Raw genomic sequence first — 7087 nt, 5'->3', positions numbered from 1 at the left:
GAAAACATTTTATTTCATAAGACATAAGCATGTTTCAGTTTGGCAAGATTTGCACTGAATACTGAATGAAACAGCTTTCTCTAATAGAGAGAAAAGCTTTTGAGCAGATTTGGGCTTGATTTCACTTCATTTGAACAGAAACACTATTTCAGCATTACTGGACTCAGAAAGCTGTAAACTGACAATCTTGATCATTGAAGTCCTAACATTAGTTTTTGTGCATATAACTTCTAACACATTAAAAACTGTCTTACAGCATTGCAGAAAACATTGTACTTCATAAGGCATAAGCTTGTTTCAGTTTGGCAAGATTTGCACTGAATACTGAATGAAACAGCTTTATCTAATAGAGAGAAAAGCTTTTGAGCAGATTTGGGCTTGATTTCACTTCATTTCAACAGAAAAACTATTTCAGCATTACTGGACTCAGAAAGCTGTAAACTGACAATCTTGATCATTGAAGTCCTAACATAAGTTTTTGTGCATATAACTTCTAACACATTAAAAGCTGTCTTACAGCATTGCAGAAAACATTGTACTTCATAAGACATAAGCTTGTTTCAGTTTGGCAAGATTTGCACTGAATACTGAATGAAACAGCTTTATCTAATAGAGAGAAAAGCTTTTGAGCAGATTTGGGCTTGATTTCACTTCATTTCAACAGAAACACTATTTCAGCATTACTGGACTCAGAAAGCTGTAAACTGACAATCTTGATCATTGAAGTCCTAACATAAGTTTTTGTGCAAATAACTTCTAACACATTAAAAACTGTCTTACAGCATTGCAGAAAAAATTGTACTTCATAAGACATAAGCTTGTTTCAGTTTGGCAAGATTTGCACTGAATACTGAATGAAACAGCTTTATCTAATAGAGAGAAAAGCTTTTGAGCAGATTTGGGCTTGATTTCACTTCATTTGAACAGAAACACTATTTCAACATTACTGGACTCAGAAAGCTGTAAACTGACAATCTTGATCATTGCAGTCCTAACATTAGTTTTTGTGCATATAACTTCTAACACATTAAAAACTGTCTTACAGCATTGCAGAAAACATTGTACTTCATAAGACATACGCTTGTTTCAGTTTGGCAAGATTTGCACTGAATATTGAATGAAACAGCATTCTCTAATAGAGAGAAAAGCTTTTGAGCAGATTTGGGCTTGATTTCACTTCATTTGAACAGAAACACTATTTCAACATTACTGGACTCAGAAAGCTGTAAACTGACAATCTTGATCATTGCAGTCCTAACTTTAGTTTTTGTGTATATAACTTCTAACACATTAAAAACTGTCTTACAGCATTGCAGAAAACATTTTATTTCATAAGACATAAGCATGTTTCAGTTTGGCAAGATTTGCACTGAATACTGAATGAAACAGCTTTCTCTAATAGAGAGAAAAGCTTTTGAGCAGATTTGGGCTTGATTTCACTTCATTTGAACAGAAACACTATTTCAGCATTACTGGACTCAGAAAGCTGTAAACTGACAATCTTGATCATTGAAGTCCTAACATAAGTTTTTGTGCATATAACTTCTAACACATTAAAAACTGTCTTACAGCATTGCAGAAAACATTGTACTTCATAAGGCATAAGCTTGTTTCAGTTTGGCAAGATTTGCACTGAATACTGAATGAAACAGCTTTATCTAATAGAGAGAAAAGCTTTTGAGCAGACTTGGGCTTGATTTCACTTCATTTCAACAGAAACACTGTTTCAGCATTACTGGACTCAGAAAGCTGTAAACTGACAATCTTGATCATTGAAGTCCTAACATTAGTTTTTGTGCATATAACTTCTAACACATTAAAAACTGTCTTACAGCATTGCAGAAAACATTGTACTCCATAAGACATAAGCATGTTTCAGTTTGGCAAGATTTGCACTGAATACTGAATGAAACAGCTTTATCTAATAGAGAGAAAAGCTTTTGAGCAGATTTGGGCTTGATTTCACTTCATTTCAACAGAAACACTATTTCAGCATTACTGGACTCAGAAAGCTGTAAACTGACAATCTTGATCATTGAAGTCCTAACATAAGATTTTGTGCATATAACTTCTAACACATTAAAAACTGTCTTACAGCATTGCAGAAAACATTGTACTTCATAAGACATAAGCTTGTTTCAGTTTGGCAAGATTTGCACTGAATATTGAATGAAACAGCTTTATCTAATAGAGAGAAAAGCTTTTGAGCAGATTTGGGCTTGATTTCACTTCATTTGAACAGAAACACTATTTCAACATTACTGGACTCAGAAAGCTGTAAACTGACAATCTTGATCATTGCAGTCCTAACATTAGTTCCTTTTCGGGAACTCGAGCTGCGTCGTAAAACGCTTTGGGGAACGTCCCTGACGAGACCGACTCTGAATATCGTGTGCAATCTGTCCAATGGACGAGCGTGACGTCACGGAGCGGGGTGACGTAGCGACCAGGAAGCTATATAAGCACGTGCCGTGCAGCTGGCTTCAGCTTCGCTCTGTCAGCAAGCGCTCTGTGTGTGCATGTTAAACAGTCTGTCCCGTTGGTCCTATTTATTGTTGTCTGTCTCTTAGCCATAAAAAGATCGCTAATACAGCTCAATAATGCCTAAATCTAAGCAAAAGACCAAGTATATGAAGGGCGATTCCAAGCCGCGTTACAGATTGTGTGTTCCTCCCTGCCCTCGCTATATCACGGGTGGGGATACACACAATTTGTGCGTGGCTTGCCTGGGATCGAAGCACGCTGAGTCGGCTCTCGAGGGGGCCGACTGCCCGCATTGCGAGCGATTGCCAATGCGGGCGCTTCGATCCCGGAGGGCTCTCTTCGAGGAGGGAGCCTTCACCAGCGTTCCTCGCGGTGCTGGCCCCGCTTCTGCCGAGGCAGAGCGGCTGCTGCACTCGTGGGGTTCGCAGGTGGATCTGTCAGAGGGAATGGAGACGGGCCAGTCCTTATCTCCTTCCTCATCTGCCAGATCAGGCGCCCAAACCCTGGGTTCGGAAGCACGCTCGTCGGTTTCTTCCCCCCAGGGCGAGGGATCAGCTCTTCGCCTCTCTTCCTCCGAGGAGGTTGACGTGGAGACTGTTGCTGGGGATTCGCCACCCCTGTCGCCCCAGTATGAGGAGCTGTTGGAGGTGGTTACGCGTGCAGTTGATAAATTAAAAATCGAGTGGCCTGCAGAAAAACACACTGAGCCGCAGAAAAGCAAGCTAGATGAACGCTTTCTGCGGCCGAGGCAACCACCTCCACGCCGGAGTCTACCATTTTTTCCCGATCTCCATGATGAGTTATCGAGATCGTGGAAACACCCGTATTCGACCCGCCTCTTTGGCCCCGATTCACTATATTATGGCAACGTGATGGGGCTGGGAGAGCGGGGTTATAGGACGTTGCCACGGGTTGAACAGACGCTCGCGGGCTATCTGTCACCCGGCTCGGCATCGTCCCTAAAGGCTCCGGCATTGCCCACTAAGCCGCTGCGAGTTACATCATCGCTTGTGGGCAAAGGTTATGTGGCAGCAGGTCAGGCTGGGGCTTGCCTTCACACCATGGCAGTCCTTCAAGCTTATCAGGCCGACCTGCTGAGAGATATCGATGAGGGGGAGGGGATTAAGTCTGAAGATATCGATGAACTCAGAAAGACCGCTGATCTCTCCCTCCGCGCCACTAAAGAGACCGCTCGCGCAATTGGGCGGTCTATGGCAGCCTTAGTGGCCGCGGAGAGGCATTTGTGGCTGACCCTGTCAGAAATAAAAGAACGAGACAGGGTCTGCCTTCTGGACGCCCCGCTCCAAGCCTCGGGCCTGTTTGGCGACACAGTCAATACTGTCGTCGACAGGTTCCAGGAGGCACACAAGCAGGCGGCGGCGTTCCAGAATTTCCTCCCTCGTCGCTCTCGTGGTGCATCTGGGCGGGAGATCACCACGCCACATACCGGCTCCTCATACCGGGAAGCGCAAAAACAGAGTGTCGCCGCTCGTGTTCCCCCACGTCGGGACCGAGGACCCCAGCGACGCTCTGAGTCAGGGACTTCCAGAGTTAAAAAGCCCGATTTGAGAACAGTTATCGAGGCCCGGAAGTCCTCGACGAAAAGGTCCTGACATCAGGGTCCAGAGGGTAGCCCCTACTGGGGTAGAGCGCGGTCCACCTCAGTATACGGTGCCCGCCTCACCTCAGTGCCCTCAGGAGGTCGGCCTGCCAACCCTGCCAGAGTTTCAGGGCGCAGCGGCCTCCAGCGAGTACTACTCCCAGCTATTTCCGCCCGTGAGCGCAGCGGAGCTGGGATGCTCGCCGCCCCTTCGGGGGCCTCTTACACCAGAGGTCAGTCTCGAGAGACTGATTCCCTTAGTAGATTATTTAGCAGCGTGGAAGCTACTGCCAAATGTATCTCATTGGGTCCTGCGTACAATAGAAAAAGGCTATTGCATTCAGTTCGGTCATCCACCACCGAAATTCAACGGGGTTACACCGACTGTGGTCGGCCCCCGGCAGGCTCTGGTTATGGAACAAGAAGTGAAAGCCCTATTAAGGAAGGAGGCCATCGAGGTGGTCCCTCCTCTAGACAGGGAATCCGGATTTTACAGCCGGTATTTCATAGTTCCAAAGAAGGATGGGGGGTTGCGTCCGATCTTAGACTTACGTCTCCTGAACCGCTCAGTTATGTCACTGAAGTTCAAAATGCTCACTGTCAAGCAGGTTGTAGCTCAAATCAGATCCGAGGACTGGTTTGTCACCATAGATCTCAAAGACGCATACTTCCACATATCCATCCTTCCACAACACAGGAAGTTTCTGAGGTTCGCTTTCGGGGGCAAAGCTTATCAATATCGAGTACTTCCCTTCGGCCTTGCACTCTCACCCCGCACGTTCACGAAGTGTGTAGATGCGGCTCTGGTATCCCTCCGTATGCAGGGCATCCGCATTCTAAATTATATCGACGATTGGTTGATCCTAGCTCAATCAGAGCAGATGGCGGTTCGACATCGAGATGTCGTTCTCGCACATATGGGGGAGCTGGGTTTGAGACTAAATGCCAAGAAGAGTGTACTTTCTCCAGTTCAGAGAACCACCTATCTAGGCGTAGTGTGGGATTCGACCACGATGCAGGCACGTATGTCTCCTGCGCGGATCGAGTCGATCCTCACATCAGTCGAGAGAGTCAAAGAAGGCCAGTCACTCACTGTCAAACAATTCCAGAGATTGTTAGGGCTGATGGCAGCTGCGTCCAACGTGATACCTTTTGGCCTGCTGCACATGAGACCCCTACAGTGGTGGCTCAAGTCCAAGGGCTTTTCCCCGAGGGGAAATCCACTTCGATTTATCAAGGTCACGCGGCGATGCCTTCGTGCCTTAGACATGTGGAAGAAACCTTGGTTCTTGAATCAGGGCCCGGTGCTGGGAGCTCTTCGTCGCCGTGTAACGCTAGCGACAGACGCGTCCCTCACCGGTTGGGGTGCGGTCATGAGTGGCCACCCTGCCCGCGGTCTGTGGAGTGGTCGCCACCTGACGTGGCACATCAATTGCCTAGAGATGTTAGCAGTCTATCGAGCATTAAAATATTTCCTCCCAGACCTGAGAGGTCACCATGTGTTGGTGCGCACCGACAACACATCAGTGGTCTCTTATATCAATCACCAGGGGGGTCTGCGCTCACGCCCCTTGTACAAGCTGGCATACCAGATCCTTCTCTGGTCCCAGGGCAAACTCCTCTCGATCAGAGCAGTGTATATTCCTGGGAGATTGAATGTGGGAGCAGACATACTGTCGAGGCAGGGGCCGAGGCCCGGGGAATGGATGCTTCACCCCGAGGTGGTGAAGCAGATATGGAGAGTGTATGGCAAAGCTCAGGTGGACCTCTTCGCGACTCGAGAGACATCGCAATGTCCCCTCTGGTTCTCTCTAGTTCATCCAGCTCCTCTGGGACTGGACGCTATGGTACAGACCTGGCCGAGGCTTCGTCTGTACGTTTTTCCCCCTATCGCTCTGCTCCCGGGAGTTCTGGCGAGAGTACGCCAGCACGGGGTCCGTCTGTTGTTAGTAGCCCCGTTCTGGCCGGGCCGAATATGGTTCTCAGATCTAGTCTCGCTCCTCGACGGCTCTCCGTGGGAGATACCGATCAGAAAAGACCTACTCTCACAAGCGCAGGGCACGATAATCCACCCTCGCCCGGAGGTGTTCAAGCTGTGGGTGTGGCCCCTGAGGGGGCACAACTGTTAGCAGCTGGTCTCTCAACCGAGGTTGTTGAGACCCTCCTCCAGTCCAGAGCTCCCTCTACGAGGAAACTGTACGCCCTGAAGTGGTCATTCTTCACTTCATGGTGCAGAGATCGCCATCTTGACCCTGTTAACTGCCCAGTTGGTACAGTTCTGGAGTTTTTACAAGCTAGGCTCTCTGCGGGGTTATCCCACTCCACCTTAAAGGTGTACGTGGCGGCCATAGCTGCTTTCCATGTCCCTTTCAATGATCAGTCAGTGGGTAGACACCCCCTAGTTACACGTTTCCTCCGAGGTGCATTGAGGCTGAGACCTCCAGTACGGTCCCGTATTCCCCCATGGGATTTGGTTGTGGTTCTAGAGGCTCTTTGTAAAGCTCCATTCGAGCCAATTCAAGATATCTCAGATAGACATCTGACACTGAAAACTGCCCTGCTACTGGCAATCACCTCGCTGAAACGAGTTGGAGATCTCCAGGCCCTTTCGGTGGCCCCTACTTATTTAGACTTTGCCCCTGGTATGGCCAAAGCATTCTTATACCCTCGAGCGGGTTATGTTCCAAAGGTTCCCTCTGTTACACCACAGCCTATCGTACTGCAGGCCTTCTGTCCTCCTCCCTTTCGGGAGCCAGACCAAGAGAAGCTAAATTGTATGTGTCCAGTGCGAGCACTCGACGCATACGTCCACAGAGCTGCCCTGTGGAGAAAGTCCGACCAATTGCTTGTATGCTACGGTCCTACTAATAAGGGTTCTCCTGCCACCAAGCAGACCCTTAGTCGTTGGATAGTCGAGGCTATCAACGAGTCCTATGAGTCCTCTGGTCTTCCCCCTCCTTTGGGGGCCAAGGCTCACTCTACTCGGGGTATGGCGGCCTCCAA

Source organism: Carassius gibelio, chromosome A6 (assembly GCF_023724105.1).
Source record: "Carassius gibelio isolate Cgi1373 ecotype wild population from Czech Republic chromosome A6, carGib1.2-hapl.c, whole genome shotgun sequence".
In the NCBI taxonomy this organism is placed as follows: Eukaryota; Metazoa; Chordata; class Actinopteri; order Cypriniformes; family Cyprinidae; genus Carassius; species Carassius gibelio.
This window is presented reverse-complemented; position numbering follows the sequence as displayed.